We start from the raw sequence: 19,873 nt of genomic DNA, 5'->3' as shown, positions 1-19,873 counted from the left end.
TCTAAGCCAACGCAACAGGCAAGAAAAAGAAATAAAAAGAAAGGAAGCAAAGGGAGACTGCAAAGGAAGAAGTAAAACTGTTTCTCAGGTAATTTGATTGTGTACATGGAAAAGCCATAATAATCTACACGGAACTATTAGAATTAATCAGTGAACTTAGGAAAGTCACTGGACTCAATCAATGTCAACAAATAAAAATCAACTATATTTCTGTATATCCACAGACCAACAACCAGAAAACATGTTTAAAATGATATCACTTATAATAGCATCAGCTGACTTCAAATACCAGCAACAGCATATAGTATATAGAAGAAAGAGGTGCAATACCTTTACCACATGGAAAGATACAAAGCACTAACAGAGATAAAACCCTAAATAAATAAAGGGGATATACCGTATTTCAAAAAAAAATTTTTTTAACATTTATTCATTTTTGAGAGACAGAGTACGAGTGGGGGAGGGGCAGAGAGACAGAGGGAGACACAGAATCTGAAACAGGCTCCAGGCTCTGAGCTTTCAGCACAAAGCCCGACATGGGGCTCGAACTCACAGACCCAGAGATCATGAACTGAGCCGAAGTCAGACGCTTAACAGACTGTCACCCAGGCACCCCAAGGGATATACCATATTAATGAATAGAAAGAGTCAACATTTTAAAGACATTAGTTTACTCCCTAAATTGGGCTAGAGATTTAATGCAGTCCCAATTCAAAATCCCATCAAAAGAGGATTTTAAAATTTATACAGTAATGCAAATGTCTAAGAATAACCAAGCTATTCTTAAATAACTGGACATACACTATCAGATATGGACTTATTATTAAGCTATATTAAGACAGGGCGGGATCAGTATAAGAGCCAAAAAGAACAAGAGAAGGGACTAGAAAGCAGACAGGGCAATAGGCAGGGCAGGGGTTAATCGGATATACATATGGAAAACAAAATAAATATGGATCTCTTTTTTATGCCATAGGTAAAATATCAACCTCAGCTGGATCTTCAACCTACATATAAAGGCATAACAACAGGGCTTCTGCAAAGTGGAAAAATAACTTCACAACCTTAGGGTGAGCAAAAATTTCTTCAGCAGCCACAAAAATGATAACCATAAAGGAAGAGGTTAACAGATTGGATTACATTTAAAGCAAGATCTCCAGGGGCGCCTGGGTGGCTCAGTCGGGTCACACTTTGGCTCAGGTCATGATCTCGCAGTTTGTGGGTTTGACCCCACGTCGGGCTCTGTGCTGACAGCTCGGAGCCTGGAGCCTGCTTCTGATTCTGTGTCTCCCTCTCTCTCTGCCCCTCCCCCGCTCATGCTCTGTCTCTCTCTCTCTCAAAAAATAAACATTAAAAAAAATTTTTTTTAAATAAATAAAGCAAGATCTCCTATTCATCAAAAGAGAGTTAAATAGCAAGCCACAGAATAGGAAAAGATATTTTAAATACCTATGACTGGGAAAAACACTTGTATTCAAATTTGTTTAAAAAAAAACAAAACAAAACAGGGGCGCCTGGGTGGCTCAGTCGGTTGAGCCTCCGACTTCAGCTCAGGTCATGATCTTGTGGTCTGTGAGTTCGAGCCTCGCGTCAGGCTCTGTGCTGGCAGCTTGGAACCTGGAGCCTGCTTTGGATTCTGTGTCTCCCTCTCTCTCCCCCTCCCCTGCTCATGCTCTCTCTCTCTCTCTCTGTCTCAAAATAAATAAAAATATTTAAAAAACAATTTTAATAAATAAAAAAAAATGTTTTAAAAACCTCCTACGAATCAATAAGAAAAAGACAATCCAATTTTAAAATAGACAATCAACTTGAACAGCGACTACAAGACATTAAGTGAAAGTGACAAAAAAAATTATAAAGGCACAACGTCATTAGTCACCAGAGCAAATCAAAACCACTATGAGACACCACTGCACACCCACCATAAAAGCTAAAATTAAAAAGTCCGACAATCCCAAGTGCTGACACGTACGTAGAGAAACTTAAACACTCATCAAGTGACAGGAGGAATAGAAAGTGTTACAACCACTTAGGAAAACTCTGTAAGAATCTACTGAAGTTGGACATATGTATCCCGTGCCCCAGCAAACCAGCCTTCCATGTATATCCAACAGAAATGCATTCATATGTGCACCAACACACACACGCACAAAACCGTTTACAGCAGCATTATTCCTCACAGCCCTAAACTGGAACTGTCCCAAATGCCTGTCAACAAACAGCAGATGAATAGACAATTTGTAAGATATTACAAAGTGGTTGGCTACCCAGCAATAAAAAGTAGACTGCTCCATACCACAACACAGATGGCTCAAACCATGCTGTGCGTAAGAAGCCACAAGAAAGGCGGTATGTATACCTGTGTATAATTCCATATATATTTCATACGTTTCAAAATGTGGAACACCATGGTATTAGGAATCAGGTTAGCAGTTACCCCTAGGGAATGTGGGGGTGCAGTTACTGGGAGGCGCATGGGGTCGTTTCTGGGGGGACTGGTAACATTCTATCTCTTGATCTGGGAGTGATAATGCGGAGGTATTTACTGCTCGAAAATTTATCGAGCAATGATTTGCGTACTCTTCCGTGAGTATCTTATCGTCTAAAATTGTATGTTTAAAAAAGGACAGCGCAAATATTCTGGGGGAAGGATACAGCATCTGTTCTCAAGGTGGCACTGGCCCGTCTCAGGTACAGCCATGCACATATAACTGCAGGGCCGTAGGTGACGTCATGTCACCACTGTATGCATTCACTCTGGCCTTTGTGCGGCAGCTACAGAACAGAAGCGGTAATCCTTGAATGAGGAAGCTGGTATAGAAAGGAAACGAGATTAGAAACAAACAGTTGAGGGGCACCTGGGTGGCTCAGTAGGTTAAGTGTCTGACTTCATCTCGTGGTTCCTGGGTTTGAGACCGGCATCGGGTTCTCTGCTGACAGCTCACAACCTAGAGCCTGCTTCAGATTCTGTGTTTTTCTCTCTCTCTACCCCTCCCCTCCTCACACTCTGTCTCTATCCCTCTCTCTCAAAAATAAGCAAACATTAAAAAAAAAAAAAAAAAAGAAACACACGATTGAGGAAATCTTTCGCGTTATCCAAAAAAACCTTTGTCTTGGATAATGAAAAATTTCCAACTCTTATAAAGTATCTCAGAACTCTCAAACAGTGGCCGAAACACTCTGCATTTATTCTACTGCCCAACAAATGAAACCCAAAGTTCTTCAGCCAAGTTAGAAGACTGAGGCAGCTACTTCTGGTTGCCCCGTATATTTTTTGCTATCAAATTTCCTTCTTCTGATAGGGAAGGGTGGGCCCGTGGACTACTCTGGCCAGAGGATGCTGTATGATGGGACATGCTGATTAGATCAGGCTGCACCACTGGGACTGATCTGGGGCTTTCCCTGAGGCTGAGAGAAGGACATTGGGAGAATGAAGACCCTGTTCCCTGTGAGGGGCAGTGTGAAAAGGACCTGAGGGGAGGGATATTCGTGACCATCTTCTTTTTCTCTAGTGTCACCAAAGGAGGAAGTCAAGGCAATGAAGTATCAAGTTAAGAATGCTGACGGCATTATTTAAGTCTCTGGATCCAGCCAGGCCTGAATTCCCAGATGTAGAAGTCACATAGGTTCCTCTTCTTGAGTTGGTTTCAATTTGCTTTAATTCAGTTCTTTGGGTTTTTTTCTTTTTCTATATGCCAGAAAGCCCTGAATCTCCATTATCATCACCACCGCTATATGCGTGTGGCATTCAAGTCCCTAATAGACTGGCCCCAATTTGAATTTCTAGTCTTGTCAATCACTGTCCATCTTCCATGACCAACAACATGTCCAATCGCAACCCCGAGTAACTTATCCCAACCAAGGATTCCCAATAAGCAAAATTCAACTTAAGCCAATCTACTTCCAAATATGTCGTTCATAGCCAACAGGTCATTCCCCGTTAAGGATAATTAAAAAGACAAGAAACTGGGGCTTAGACACAGATTTTTTTAAGTGAGGGAGGGAGGTTGTAAGGCAGATGGCAGGCAGGGGAAGTGGTTTTTGCAGAGAAGCTTTTGAAAGCTACAGGAAGCCAAAGAAATGAAAACCTGGAATTGACAGCATATGCTTTGGCATGAAGCTTGATACCCTACGCATAGGGGTGAGACATCTGAGAGCTTCCTAATCAGTTATGCCGAGCAAGTTAAATAAGGTTTATCCCAAGATTCATCCACTTTACCCTTGAGCCACAGGAAGCTACTGGAGTCCGCGGTCAAGCTGGCAGTCAGAAAGTCTAAAAGGCACTGAATGTCTAGACAGAGAGCCTGACACAGTACAGGAAAAGGCCCATTTGCATGGGAACCGCGCATGGCTCTAATAAAGCAAACCCTCTTACAAGCGTTTCACTGCAGAGGAGTGATCTCCTGGAAAATGGCAAGAACTAGAAACTCGCTGTGGCACAACCTCTGTTACCAACATAAGGTGAGGAAAACGTCACTCACAATCTACTTTGTTTTCTCTTTGTACTTTTCGTACATGTGAATATTTATTTTAAACAGTTTCACTTACTACCTAGATGTCCCCTGTCTCTGCTGCCTCTCAAGTTTTAAGTTCACCAACATAGACTTCCTGCCTGAAAGGTTTTTAAGGATCTGTTTCTCAAAAGGGGGATATTCTTTGCACACTTTGTCACCCCTGTACTTTTACTTAACTGAAATGCCTCAAGCACACCCTGGCCACCTCTGGCCCCTGCTCCCATCTCTGCAGGTCCCAAAGCCATTGGTTGTCAAATGTCCAATTTGTCCACTCAACATCTTCAATGAAATCTCTCCATAGTCTCTCCCCTATCCCATTTATGTGTGCTTATCTTAACACATCCTGTTTCTCCTCCCCCTCCCCACAGAATTTTAAACTTCTTGGTAACAAGAGCCATACCTGATTAATTATCATCTAGAAAAAGGTGTTCATTAGTGGGACGTATTGCCTATGAGGACAAGCCAGGAGAAAAGCAGGGAAAAACGGCAAGGACCTTAGACAAACCGTGACCTGGGGAAGGAACCCCCCCTCCCTGCCCAACATCCAGGAACAATCTCTCCGTCGGTAATGCCCTCAGCAATCACAATTTCTCAGCCTTATTCTGCACTTGGGGAGAATGCAGATCAATGGTGGTAAGCTACTTTGCCCAATGTCACAGACCCCGGGGTTCCAGCAGAAGTCAGCAGCCAAGCTCCTAAACTATGTGCCATTCTAAAAGTTAAAGTGCCTTCCTCTATAAAAAAAAAAAAAAAAAAAAAAAAAATCTAAAATATAATCAATAAATTTATTCTTTGTGAATGCATCCTTTCTATTTTGACCAGCTGCTGAATCAGTCTTTGTTTTAGGATGTACGGTCAGCAAAATAATATAATGGCATCTTCCTGCTTGGTTTGGAATCTGAACACAGTAGCACTTACATAGCAGCTTGAGGGAAAAAGACATTGGACATTTTTTTTAAGCTGTTGTCTTTCTTCTAGAGAGGTCACACATATAAAAAACAAAGCCAGCTCAAACAAGTGTCTTGCTTGGATTGAGCAATGTACATCTACACAATATTTTTCTAATTAAAATTGGTTGCTAATGATTAAAAATGGATGGCGACATGGGGCGCCTGGGTGGCTCAGTCGGTTGAGCGTCCGACTTCAGCTCAGGTCACGATCTCGTGGTCCGTGAGTTCGAGCCCCGCGTCGGGCTCTATGCTGACTGCTCAGAGCCTGGAGCCTGTTTCAGATTCTGTGTCTCCCTCTCTCTCTGACCCTCCCCCGTTCATGCTCTGTCTCTCTCAAAAATAAATAAACGTTAAAAAAAAAATTTTTTTTAAATGGATGGCGACAACAGGGCTTTCTGAGAAGAACATAGACTTTGCTTTAACACAGTCCTCACCTGTCCCTGATGGCTTCCCAACCCTGGGGTTCAGGGTCATTTATTCATCATCATACATGGGTGGCTTATCTTGCTTTTAGCAAAAACTCCTGGTACCCATGAATTTGGTACCCATGTTTCTATCAAAAATGGGTCAGAGGACCCCACGTTTCACGAAAAAAATGGGTTCTTACTCTGAAGAACAATAATTGCTGTACTAAGCCATTATCAATACCTCCACCTGCAAAGCTTGCTGTTGTCTTTTTTCTTCACCTATGAAATTTCTACCGATTTCTCAAAGCCTGTCTCTACCAGGTCTGATGCTACAATGCTCTCTCTCCACACTGAACTGCACTTACTGTCTTTGTCATCTATTTGCTACCTAATCTGACTTACAAAATTCCATGCATTTTTCCCTAAACTGTCACTTAACATCCTTCATTGTTAATTTTCTATTTATTGCTAATATCTCTCCATGACAACTGAAGTGATCTCGAGGGTAGGGTCTCTGTCTATCCCCCATTTTGTGATACATCAGACTCAAGACTCTGTGATCAGGCAAGATTTAAATCTAAATCCCTCAGTTTCTCTCTACTCAATAACTACCTGACGTACGGCTTGCGGCTAAACCTCTGCTTCAGCCACAGTCTTCTCATCTATAAAGTGGGAGTAATTACACCTAATTCTTTTTAAAAGGCTGTGATCTACAAAAAAGCTTTACAAGTGCTGAACAATATCACTTCACTCTTTCATGACAGATCCATAGCTTTGTAGGCTTGGCAACTTTTTATTTAGGAAACAAACAAGTGCTTTCTCAAGCACTGACTGTGTGTGGTCTGGTGCTGGGTACAGGATAAAATCATGGTTAAAACAAACAAACAAACAAACAGGGGCACCTGGGTGGCTCAGTCGGTTACGTGGTTAAGCGCTTGGCTCTTGATCTCAGCTCAGAGCATGATCTCACGGTTTGTGAGATCGAGCCCCGCGTTGGGCTCTACACTGATGGCACAGAGCCTGCTTGGGATTCCCTCTCTCCCTCTCTCTCTGCCACTCCCCCATTCATTCTCTCTCTCTTTCTCTCTCTCAAAATAAATACATCTTTTAAGAAGCCCACAGGCAGAGGGAGAGACAAATACTAGTGCATAATTACAAACCAGGAAGAGGGCCTCAGTATATCATAAATCCAAGGTGACCCAGGCAGGCAAAATCAAGTAAACAATAAGAATGGGGTCCCTTGCATCCACACCTGCCCCAGCCCATGTACCTGCACCCAGACCAGTCCATCTCTCTCTGTCAATACTAGTTCATCCTCCCTCCCATTTTCACCCACCGGAGCTGCCACTCTACAAGCCAGTAACTCAGCAAAAGTTCACCCAACTCCTAGCCTGCCAAACACGGTAAGAGATCCTGAAGGTACAGAGGAAAAACACTGCACAGCCTTGCTTTGAGTATGGGTCACAATCCGCCCTAAGAGACAGCCATGTAGCAGCAGCCCCTATTTTTCACCTCTCTTCCTGCTAATGATTAATGGCCTTTAGGCTCAAGGAAACAGAACCATCTTTGGCTACTGCAGAGGAAGATCCTTCCCACCCCACCCTCTCCACCTGGTGTCTGGGCCACCTATTTTCTACGAACCTTCTCAAGTCGACTTTTAGAACTCTGGAGCAGGATTCTCCAAGGGACTTGGGAGTCCCTCACATGCTAGGCTGATATAGGCAAGTCCTCACCGACTCACTTTGGAGGAGGTCATCGAGAGGACAGGACCACCGGGTGACCTGAGAGGGGGACGTGGGCACTCAGAGGCTCCTCATCCCCTCTCCAGTCCTTGGCATGTCTGCTCTGCCCATGGTTCCCAAAGTGGGAGCCACCTCCAAGGGCATAACCCTGGGAGAATCAGGAGCTGCTGAGCTCCATCCGGACTAAACACATACCTGAACGCCATTAAGGCTCCTACAAAACCCCTTCGATTCCGGCAGGCAATTCAATGCGGAGATTTTTATTTTGAGAGAAAGACAGAGGGCTGGTGGGGGAGGGGCAGAGAAGGAGGGAGAGCGAGGATCCCAAGCAGGCTCCGCTGTGAGATCACGACCTGAGCCGAAATCAAGAGTGGACGCTTCACCACTTAACCGACTGAGCCACCCAGGTGCCACATGGAGAGGGCTATTTATCTTGCAGCTGCTCCGGACAAAGCTCCTATGTAAGTTTCCTTGCTAATTAACGCTGCCGCCTACCAACCTGGAGTGAATGCTTCCCTGGGTCTCTTTGCCCTCCTGCACCCAGGTGGGTTTCAGATTACTGGGAAACTTCCAGGGCTGCAAACCAACAACTCGTAATCAAAATTATTAGAAAATAGACAATTGGTGTGACAGGGTCCGCCTTCTTGGGTCACTGTGGCTCCTCTGTGCAGCATGCTAGGCAAGTTGTCATTTTCTCCCAGTTACTGATCCTTCAAGGGGCATTCTGTTATTCCTATTTTACAGATGGGGAAATTGAGGTTCAGAAACACTATCAACGGGGTTTTAAATTGCCTGTTGTCCTACTTTAAGGGCCACCGGTCACAGGTCTCCGTCAGGGCTCAGGGCTGGCCAGGTCTCAGTACAGGTGCCTGAGGCACTTCAGAGTGAGGGCTGCCTCCGCTAGTTCCTGCTCAAGCCGGTTCAGGCATAGCTCGCCTCGAAGGGCTTTGCTAGAGTGTGCATCACCCCAGGCATGAAAATAGCTTCTTGGGTGGGGCAGGTACTAGGCTAAGAGAATTCTACCCTGCAAAAACTTACAGGTTGGCTTTTTCCTTGAAAGGTTTTACCTAAGTACTTAGAAAAGCCAAGAAAGTGGGTCTCCACCACAGCGCATTAGTGAACATCTACTTTGTCCAGATTCAAATAGTTACATTTTAAGTTCCCATCCATAAAAATGGAGGTTTTCTGCACCCTATGTTTCTAACGCCTAAGTAGAAGGATTAATTCTCTAGTCACGAAGTAGCCACACCAGGATGACCAAAAGTTGTGACTGGGGGTATTTCGGCTACCTGCAATCTCCCGGCCATCAAATGGTTTCACTCCGTGTCCATAGAGGAATGTGGTAAAGAACACCCTTTCCTGTCAGGCAGGCCTGGATCTGATTTCTCGTGATGCCACTGATCAGTTTTGTGGACTCACACAGGTTAATGTTTTCTCCAAGCTTAGGTCCCCATTTTGCGATGTTCTAATGAGCATTGTTCTACCTTTTGGCCGGGGGTTGGAGGGAGGAGTCTAGGCCACCGTTTCCTTGACCTGCTTTGGTAGTTGGGATAATTCATAGTGAATCTAGACACATACACACCCTTTTTGGAACGTAGATGTGGTAGAAAACGTAATGCCTCTTATAGGTCTCCGGAAGGCAACAGTGAAGCATGCATGAGCCTTCCAGTTGGTAACATTTCAAGCAGGTACTCTGAGCTGTTATTTAAGGTAACTCATTAGGTTTAATGTTCATTTTAACAACCTACTTGTAAGCACTTTTGCTTCCCTTGCAGTTTGAAGAACTGGGTTTCATGACTGATTAGTACTCTTACTACAGACTTAATGGCTCCAGATTCTGGATGGTTATCTTTTTTATCTTGACTACTGGAGAAAGTTTTTGCCACGGAGAAAACCAACGCTTACAGTGAACCTCTCCTGGCGGGACACTAGGCAGATGGATGCAAAGAAAAGAGGGCAGGGAGTCTGCCCTCAAGGAGCACAGCATCTAGTTCTGGGTGTGGTCCCCAGATCAGTGCAGGCAGCAGCATCTGGGCATTTGTTACAAACGAAAATTCTCAGGCCCCACCCCAGACCCACTACATCAGAAACTCTGGGGTTGACCCCCGAGCCACCTGTGTTTGAAAAAGCCCACTTCAAACAACTATCATCCTCATCACATGTCAAAACAACAAGTATGTTTGTTTACTAACTAAAGCTGAAAGTTTCATTTATCTTTTGAAGCAGAGGCCCAGAGGCCACAGGCCACATGAGGTGGAGAAAATGAAACCAGAACTCAGGTATCCGTCCCTCCACATGCACACCCCACCCTACACAAGGCCAAGGTTCTTTTTCTTTTCTGATGCTTTAATCCCTAAACCTTATGTGAAGTCCCAAGTATTACCAAACCAAAGTAAAAACCTTCATTTTTCAAAGAAAACGGAAAAACAGAGGAACTGCTCTCTTTGAAAACAAGAACCACTACCAAAAATTTAAATCTCCTCTATCAAAATCATCCAATAAACTAGTAGTAATTTACTAAACCTTTAGCACATCCAAGTTCCATTTACAAGATTTGAAAATTTGGGAGGCTGGGGGAGAGAAGTTTAAAAATACAATGAATAGGGGTGCCTGGGTGGCTCAGTTGGTTGGGTGTCCAACTCGATTTCTGCTCAGATCATGATCCCAAGGTCATGGGATAAAGCCCCATGCTGGACTCCATCCTGAGTGTGGAGCCTACTTAAGATTCTCTCTCTGGGGTGCCCCGGGGGGCTTGGTCGGTTAAGCGTCCAACTTCCACTCAGGTCATGATCTCACAGTTTGTGGGTTCAAGCCCCGTGTCAGGCTCTGTCAGCACGGAGGCAGCTTCAGATTCTGTGTCTCCCTCTCTCTCTCTGCCCCTCCCCTGCTTGTGCTCTGTCTCTCTCTCTCAAAAATAAACATTAAAAAAACTTTTTTTTTTTAATTCTCTCTCACTCGGCTCCTCCCCCCATCGCAATCGCTTGTTCTAAAATAAGAAAAAAAATCTTAATTAAAAATTTAAAAAATACAAGTAATAATGTGATCAGAATAAAATCTGGAGGAATATACAGCATGCAGAAATGTCAACTGTGGTTCACCATCCATGGGAGAATTACAAATCTTTTTTCTTTGTATTTTCTTGAATTTTTTCCTAATGGTTACATATTACTTTGGTAATCAAGGAAGAAAAGTAAAACTTGTCTTTGAAATGTTACCTCCAAATCACTGAACACGAAGGTTTATTTTGTAATTCCATTTCTCTCCATACAGCAGGATACTGTGTGTGTAGTAATTATTTATATCATGCCATATGTTACAATGAGATGAAATTCAGGAAATATATTCCTTCTAGCTGGCACTGAAAAGGAAGAGGTTAAATGCTTTCCTAGGTTCAAAGCACTGTGAATTAAGCTAACTGTGAAGCTAAGGAAACATTTATTGAAATCTCTAAGAGCATCCTTTTTGAAAAACGTTGATATGACACATAGCTCCTTACTCATATCACCCTGATGTTTAACCCTTAGCACAAAACAGAATGTTCAGCAATTCCTGGCAAAGTCTTAGGAGTGCAGGGGACAAAATGCATGGGAGAATATCAGAGAAATAAGAAACAGAAGGATCCTACTTTCACATCAAATTCTGTCCCTGTGGACAAAAAAGACATCCAAAATTACTGGCAAATTTCACTGTCCCCAATACCCTTTAATTTTTTTTCTTTCTCAAGAAATGTTTGCTCATTTAAAAAAATATCTATGTTGGTTAGTTTTAATCAATGAATCATTAAAAAAAATAGATAAATAAGGATTGTCTCATTTAAAGAGACATTTCTGCCGCAAAAGCACTGCTGTAATGTTTCACTTGATAAGACAGATTTATCGCTTGAAGAAAAACTAGCACTGTTTTACTAAAACTCTCAGCAAAATAAATTCACTGTTAATTAAAGTCTCTTAAAGGAGACATGGAAGTAAAGTTAACCAATGCGATGGCAACGGAAAGGGAAATACTGGGGCACCTGGGTAGCTCAGTCGGTAAAGCATCTGACTTCAGCTCAGGTCATGATCTCAAGATTTGTGGGTTGGAGCCTTGCGTTGGGCTCTGGGCTGACAGTGTGGAGTGTGGAGTGTGGAGCGTGGAGCCTGGAGCCTGCTTTGGATTCTGTGTCTCCCTCTCTCTCCGCCCCTCCCCTGCTCGCTCGCTCTCTCTCTCAAAAATAAACAAACATTAAAAAAATTAAAGAACAAAAAGGAAATCCTAGTGGCCACCTTTTGTACCAAAATACCCACAATAGCTGATATTTCTAGAATTTACAGATGCCTTCAGGAAAGAATGAGTTATGGAGGGGGGGAGGGAATACATACATATATATATAATATATATATTATATTATACATATATAATATATATTATATATTTACAATATAATATATATTATATATGTATAATGTATATAATGTATATAATGTATATAAATACATATAATGTAATATATTATATTATACATATAATGTAATATATACTATATTATACATATAATGTAATATATATTATATTATACATATATATAATATACATATATAATACCTCAACATTTATAGTATCTAAGATCACCATACTTATGCAACAATTTGGCTCGACGGTACCATCAGGGAACTCAGAAAGAACTTCTTATCTTGGGTTTGGCTGTTTAGCATGCAAGCTTTCACTTACAGAAGCGCATCCCAAAAGAGCCTCAAATGTCCCTCAGTCCTCTGCTTACTTTCTGTCACAGAGCAGTCTCAGCCATTGCAAAATTAACAAATTAATAAGACTAAGAACACCTAATGATAAAGAATGTACAGCTTACAGAAAGTTTCTCCAACCCCCAGGTCCCACTCCCTGGAATTACCCATCCGCCTATGAAAAGGCTTCTAGAGAAGCCTTGCTGTTAACATAGGAAGCCAAACCTATTAACAGTGTCCCTTCAAACACTTTCTGACAGAACATACACAAACTTGCGGCTCCGTCTGTAACTCCATCCGGACACTTAGAAGCCTGGTTCTTCGTCTTCCATATCTCATCCCCTTCCGGTGAGAAAAGGGTCCAATGCTGGGCTTGGTCTAAGACTGCTTATTTTTGCAGTTTTACTTTGGGGTTGCTAAAAGGTATTGATTACAAACTACCTGCAGATCCAGCTTCTAAGCATTGATAAATGCTGAGGGAACAATCCCAAGCCGACAACAAGCCCCAAAATATCTTCAATTTGTAAGGCAGAAATGCCACTCCTCCCAACAAGAGAGAAACAAATCACGTTCCTGCTCCATCAAATTAAAAACTAATAACAAAATAAAATTAAAAAGCATCTTTCATTCTAAACAAAATTAAATTTTCTGGGTCACTTTTTTCCGTCTCGCCGGGCCACGTTTACAGCCTGACGGTGACGGTAAACACGAGCTGTTCACGCCAACAGTTTAGCGGTCGCCCTCTGAGAGCGAGTACCTACCTACCGTTCTCTTTCCTGCCGCAGTTCCCAAAGAACAGACCCCCGCCCCCACCCCTGCCCTCCACACCTCACCACTCGCTTGCGCTTCTTCTTGCAAACCGCAAAAGGGCGAGGTTTATCAGAGAAAAAGTTAATGAACGCCTGCTTCTGGGGTAAAGGTGCCCCACCTGCGATCACAGCATCGGAAGACTGGAAGTACCTAAGAGCACGAACCCTCTGCTCGCTGGCCCCAGTCACTGAGCGCTTCGCACCCAGAAACCCAGGAACATGATTTATATGCAGACCTGCACCCATCCCACACAAGTCCGCACGCCAGCTTGCCTAACCACTTATGTAAGCTCGTGCCTCTACAGTCCCAAACTGCACACACACGCACAGCCCGACACCTGTCACGCATCCGAAATGGACAGCATCCACACCCAGAAGATGAAATGAAATCAACACATATGAAGGGGGGGGGAGGGTGTCTACCGTTTTAAAACCTCTTTTCCCCCAATTGTTTCCTGCCCGTTTTTGTCACAACTACAATTACCTTAGCAACCAAAGAATTGCACTGACTCCCCCTCCGGCTTCTGAATTTCTCCTAAAGCCAAGCTTGAGCCAGGTTCATGGTAAAGCTAGAGAAGCCCGGAGAACGAGGCACCGGCAGCCTCTGGGGGGCGGAGGGGACGTCGGAGGCGGTCTCCCCGCTGCTCTCCGGCGACCCGCCTTGTCTTTGCGAGTTGCCGCGGTGGCGAGCGCGGGGTTTAGGGAGCGGAGAGCGAAGCCCGGGGCCGGCCAGGAGGCGCGGTGGGTCGCATGGTGCCGGGGCGCGGGGCGCTCGGGATCTCCGGCGCTCGCCCCTCGCCCGCCCCAGGCCTCCGGGGTCCGCGGAGGTCGGTCCGCCCCCTCGGCGCCCGCCCGCTCCCGCAGCTGGGGGATGCCGGCGCCGGGCGGAGCTCTCGCTGCGAGCAGGGCCGGGCGCAGGAGCTGCCCCAACTCCCGGAGCCGCTCAGCTCAGCTCCGCCGCTCGCGAACCGCCGCAGCGGCGCCCGCTGTCGGGTGTCGGGCAGAGTTGCAGCCCCGCGCCGCGCGCACCTGGTCGCCGGCACCTGGGCCCGGAGCGGAGTGGCGCGGGGCGGGGCGGGGCGGGGCGGCCCGGGGCGGGGCCGGGAGGTCCCCGGGGCGGGGCCGGGCGGGGCCGGGCGGAGCCCAGGCACCTGCGCGCGTCCCCCGGGCGCCGCCTCTCGGCTCACCTGTTTCTAAGCGCCTCAGACGGTGCAGACTGGGATTTGCCCGAGGAAGGGAAAGCCTAGAAATTCCTGGCACTTTGTCTGCTGCCGAGAAAACTGGCAGACTGGCTCGGCGATGCGGAGGCTCCTTCTGTCAGTCCCGAGAGCTGGCCGCGTCTGGAAACTTCAGCGGCGTCAGGGTTGTCTTAGGGATTCCTGGTCCGGAGTGGTTTGCCCGGTAGCTTTCAGTCTCTCGCTGACGTGTAGCTGGCGCCCTCTAAATTAAAATGGGCCACAGCGATCGTCAGGGATACTGTGACTAACCTCGTCATTTTAATCGATTCAACATTTACACCACATGCTGTGTTTGGAGTATTTTATGATCATTCGTATCTGGAACACCACGAAAGAATTTTCAAGAGAAATTAACTCTGCAGACGTTCTTGGGGAAAAGAGGAAAAGGTTGAAGATAGAAAATGAGAAAGGGTAACTTGAACTGAAGACATTCTTTAATGTGGGATCTTTGAAATTGGATATTTGGTTAAAAACTCAGGAAACTGCAGGTGAAAATAGAACAACATTGTTGGTACTGGATGGTCACCATGGGAGCAGTGTGCAATGCCAATGTAACCAATATCAAGAATAACTTATTCTTGAATTGTGTAGTGTTACCAGGAAAACAAAAACTCGAAATAAAATATCTAAAGATTTCTAAAGATGGATGACCTGTCTTCATCCACGTGGGTCACAGGTTGAACTTTAATGTCTCCTTCCCAAGATAAATCTCCTTTCCCGCCATTCTATATTGACTAATGGACATATTCATTCTTTCATCCAATTAACAATAATTAGCACCCACCCTGTGTTAGACCCTCTGCCAAGCACTAGAAATTGATAAAATAACGGTCCCAGCCCTCAGACCCTTCTGCTTAATGGGGACATACCCAAGCAGGTATATGTATTACCTGGGGCTAAGTCACAAAAGTGGTGCCACCAAAACCTGGAAGAAAGCCTGCAACCAAAGGAAACCACACTTAACCTAATGAGTAAAATGTAATTTCATTAGATGCCCCAGTTATTTCATTTGTTAAAATATGAAAATTTTCTGTTCCCAGGTTTATTTGGTGTAAGCATCTTCGTGGAGCTGGCTGCAGCTGTTTGGAACAGGTAGAGAATGGGCTTCTTACTGAGAGATGGGGGATGGGAAGGGGGGTCTTCCTTTTAAGGGGAGCCCTGCATTTCTGAGACCAGCAGCTTCTTGAGGGTCAGGCATCAGGGAACAACCATCTGGAAGTATAAGCAGTGAGCTTCAGGAGCATCTGAAGAAAGGTCTTCAAATATAACAAAATACTTAAGAACAAAATACTTAAGAATAAACTTAACCAAGGAGGTGAAAGATCCATATACTGACAATTACAAGACATTGGTGAAAGAAATTGAAGAAGACACAAATAAATGGAAAGATATCCCACGTTTATAGATTGGAAGAATTAATACTGTTAAAGTATCCGTGCTGCCCAAAGCCATTTACAGATTCAACATAATCTGTGTCAAAATTCCAATGACATTTTTCACAGAAACGGGGGGGGGGGGGAATCCTAAAATGTATATGGTACCACAAAAGACCCTAAATAGCCAAAACTGTCTAAAGCAAGAAAAGCAAAGCTAAAGGCATGACACTACCTGATTTCAAATTTCAAACTATATTACAAAGCTATAGTAATCGAAACAGTGTGGTATTAGCATAAAAACAGGCACATAGACTGATGGAGTGCCCAGAAATAAATCCACATGTAAACAGTGGATGAATATTTGACAAAGGAGCCAAGAATTAACTGATGTTAGGAGAACTGGATATTCACATGCAAAATAATGAAAATCGACCCCTAGCTTACACAACTCACAAAAATTAACTCCAAATGGATTAAAGACTTAAGCATAAGACCCACAACTGTAAAACTACTAGAAGAAAACAGAGGAAAGTCTCTTTGACATTGGTCTTGGCAACAATTTTTTGGATATGACTCCAAAAACACAAGCAACACAAGTAAAAATAAACAAGTGGGACTATATCAAATTAAATAGCTTCTGCACAGCAAAGGCAACAGTTAGCAAATTGAAAAGGCAACTTATAGAATGGGAGAAAATATTTTCAAGCCATCTATCTGATAAGGAGTTAATATCTGATGAGAAGTACAAGAATTCATACAACTCAACAGAAAAACAAAAACAGGTAAAAAATGGGTGAGGGACTTGAATAGACATTTTTTCCGAAGAAGGCATACAGATGGCCAACAGGCACATGAAGAAATGCTCAATATCACTAATCATTAAGGAAATGCAAATTAAAACCACAATGAGATATTACTTCACACTTGTTACAATGGCTATTTTTCAAAGAGACAAGAGACAAGTATTAGTGAGAAAGTAGAGAAAAGGGAATCCTCGTATACTGCTGATGGGAATGTAGATTGGTGCAGCCACTATGGAAAACACTATGGAGTTTCCTCAAAAAATTAAAAATAGAACTACCAAATAATCCAGCAATTCCACTTTTGGACATATATCCCCCCCAAAAGTGAAAACACTAATTCAAAAAGCTATATGCACTCCCATGTTCATTGCAACATTTTCTACAATAGCCAAGACATGGAAACAACCTGATTATCCATTGACACATGAATGGATCTCACACACACAAATACACACACTTACTATTATTACCAAAATTTTTGTCAAAATTCCAACGGCATTTTTCACAGAAAGAGCCATTATTTAGCCATACAAAAATAAGGAAATCCTGCCATCTGCAACAATATGGATGGACCTTGAGGACACTATGCTCAGTGAGATAAATCAGAGAAAAACAAACACTGTATGAGCTCACTGTGAAATCTAAAAAAGCTGAATTCATAGAAATATAGAATGGTAATTTCCAAGAGATTGGAAAAATGAGGAGATGTTGATCAAAGCGTACAAACCTAGTTATAAGATGCATGAGTTTTAGGGATCTAATGTACAATATGATGACTATAGTTAACAATACTGTATTATGCTTGAAAGTTGTTAGAGTAAATTTTAATTGTCATCTAAACACACACACACACACAAAGTGGTAATTTTGTGATGGGATGAAGTGTTAACTAACCTTACTGTGGTAATCATTTTGCAATATACACGTGTATCAAATCATCACATAGTACACCTTGAACTTCATGGTATATATCAGTAAAGCTTATTATTATATATAATGAGATATTTTCATATGTATTTACTTATATTCAATAAATTTTAATTTACAATTCAATAAAATTTATACGTATTTACTTATATTCAGTAAATTTGAATTTGCAATTCAATAAAATAATTACACATGTATACATGTATGTGTATATATTTTATACACATAGACATATATACTACATATTTTTATTATATATATAACTTATATGTAATTTTAATATAACATATATTTATATTATAAATATTATATATATATATATGTAATGATAAAAATAATTAACTTCATAGAGACAGGCCATACTTTTTGCTACCATGGCCAACAGATTGGTTTACATACCAGGAATTGAACAAACAAGTAAATATATTAAGGATATTGGTAGGCAGTTTTGTCACTGTTGGAGAAGGGAATTACAGATATAAAAAGAGGAAAGATTAGAATAAACCCAGTGATGTGGCTTGAAATTAAAGAAGATGGTATGAAATGAATTCTACTTTACACAGATGAAAAGATAGAAAAATATATGAATATGTGCATATATATGTTGGTATGTTTCCTAGTTCCATTCACTGAGAGAGTCTAAATGCAATAGTACCCCAGTAGCCATGAACACACCTAATACTCAGACTTTGGTTTTTAAATACCATTCTCCACCAAAAAGAACTATGGCTCCATGGTGTAGTGGGTAAAACCAGAATAATTTGTTGTGCAAGGAAAATGAAAAGGTACTTAAAGAATTATGGAGATACGTTCAAAGAATATAGGATCTAAAGGGGTCTCTATCAGCCAAATCTAGGACAATTTAAGCATCAAAATAAATAATGACAGCAACAAGTTGTAACCTTTGAGTAAAATAGAGATGAGTCCATGCTGATAGAAAGAAATAAAGGAGAAAGGAAAGTTCTACTAGTAGAATACAACTAATAGAAGAAGAAAGAAAGATAGAATGTAGAAAATCACGATGTTACAACCATCATTTTGATTGACTCAAGCCAGAATCATCAATGGATGCTAAAATTTGTGAGTAAAAGTTTGATGAGGAATGAGATACTTACAGTGTCTCAAAGTATGTCCCTAAAAATAGTCATTAATTCTCATCAACAGACCATTAATTATTAATTAACAAGGACAGCACGCTTACTAATTAACATTACAACTATAATATTTGGGAGATACCATCTTAACCAACTGGCAAAAGTTTACATAAATAAAAACCAGTAATGGAAAAAACCAACCTCGTGTTGCCTCCTGATAGAATACAGTGAAAAGAACACAGTAGTAGTTCTTTTGCATAAATATAAAAGTCATGAGGAAACATCAGACAAATGCAAATTGAGAGAAATTCAAGTAACTGGCATGTATCCTTCAAAAATGTCAAGGCTATGAAAGTAAAAATTGTTGCAGATTAAAAGTCACTAGAGAGACAAGACAACTAAATGCAAGAGGTGATCTTTAATAGGATCCAAGGCCTATAAATGACAGTAATGGCATAATTGGTGAAATTTCAGTGGATTTTATTAGATTACATTGGATCAGTGTTATGCTCCTGATGTGAGATTGTGCTGTGGTTATTTAGGAACGTCTTTGCTTGTAGAAACTACACACCGATGTGTGACAGGGTAAGGAGGCTTCATATCTGCAGCTTACTCTCAGATGATTCAGAAGTGTTAACAACTTGAAGAATATAAGGCAGTTCTTTGAACTATTTTTGGCAACTTTTGTGTAATTTAAAATGATTTAAAAATAAAAATTTCCAAAACGTATCAAGATATAATTGTTCTCCTTAACAAAAAACAAACACAATAAAATAACAACAGAAAATCATCTGCACTTTCAAGAGCGTTCACTGTGGGTTTTAAGACTCAGCTCACTGTTAGCTGTACTGAAAATATGATTTGATCTACTATTTTGTGAATGTATACAATAATGGGATTCGGCCCAACATTTCATTCATTCGCTCAGCAATCATTTATGAAGGCCATGCTGTGTACAAGAATCTTTCCCCCAAACTCCTCTAAAGTATAAAATAAAATACATTTATAGGTAAACTCCTAAATCTTTTGATGACCTCATTACCTAGTGAGGAGTTGCAGGGAAAGTATGCAATAGGATTGATCGTGGTGTAGCTCTCAAACTGGGTGACAAAGTGAACAGAACGAAAACAAGCTGGCAATTTAGTTGCGATGACTACACTGGCAGGTGACGATGGGAAAATATGGTTGGTTGGTGTCAGTGCATTTGGTGCATGTGTGCGTGGCAGTAGATTTGCAGAGGAGATGAGACTTGGCACCCTGTGGCCTACTTCCTAGGACTGTGACTTTGTGACAGT

General features: G+C 42.2%; 1 protein-coding gene across 14 annotated transcripts in view; it reads right to left on the bottom strand.

Moving 5' to 3' along the window:
- The window catches only part of RGS6 (regulator of G protein signaling 6), a 603,251-nt gene that overhangs the window by 561,137 nt on the left and 22,241 nt on the right, over window positions 1–19,873 (bottom strand). For 3 of the 14 annotated variants that reach the window (XM_019451339.2, XM_019451350.2, XM_019451348.2), the window contains exon 1: window positions 13,625–14,094. The exons of 3 other annotated variants lie outside the window; for them this stretch is intronic. The gene's annotated coding sequence lies outside the window, so the exon portion shown is untranslated. Of the gene's footprint in view, window positions 1–10,828; window positions 10,952–12,598; window positions 12,674–12,769; window positions 12,974–13,259; window positions 13,430–13,624; window positions 14,095–14,327; window positions 14,509–19,873 lie in introns of those variants that run through there. 8 more of the 14 variants (XM_053889558.1, XM_019451346.2, XM_019451352.2 and 5 more) reach the window with 8 other exon arrangements.

The sequence above is a fragment of the Panthera pardus genome, unplaced genomic scaffold (assembly GCF_024362965.1).
Source record: "Panthera pardus isolate Hobbes unplaced genomic scaffold, ASM2436296v1 HiC_scaffold_24, whole genome shotgun sequence".
Taxonomy (NCBI): domain Eukaryota; kingdom Metazoa; phylum Chordata; class Mammalia; order Carnivora; family Felidae; genus Panthera; species Panthera pardus.
The sequence above is the reverse complement of the archived record's forward strand: the minus strand, read 5'-3'. Positions and strand labels throughout refer to the sequence as shown.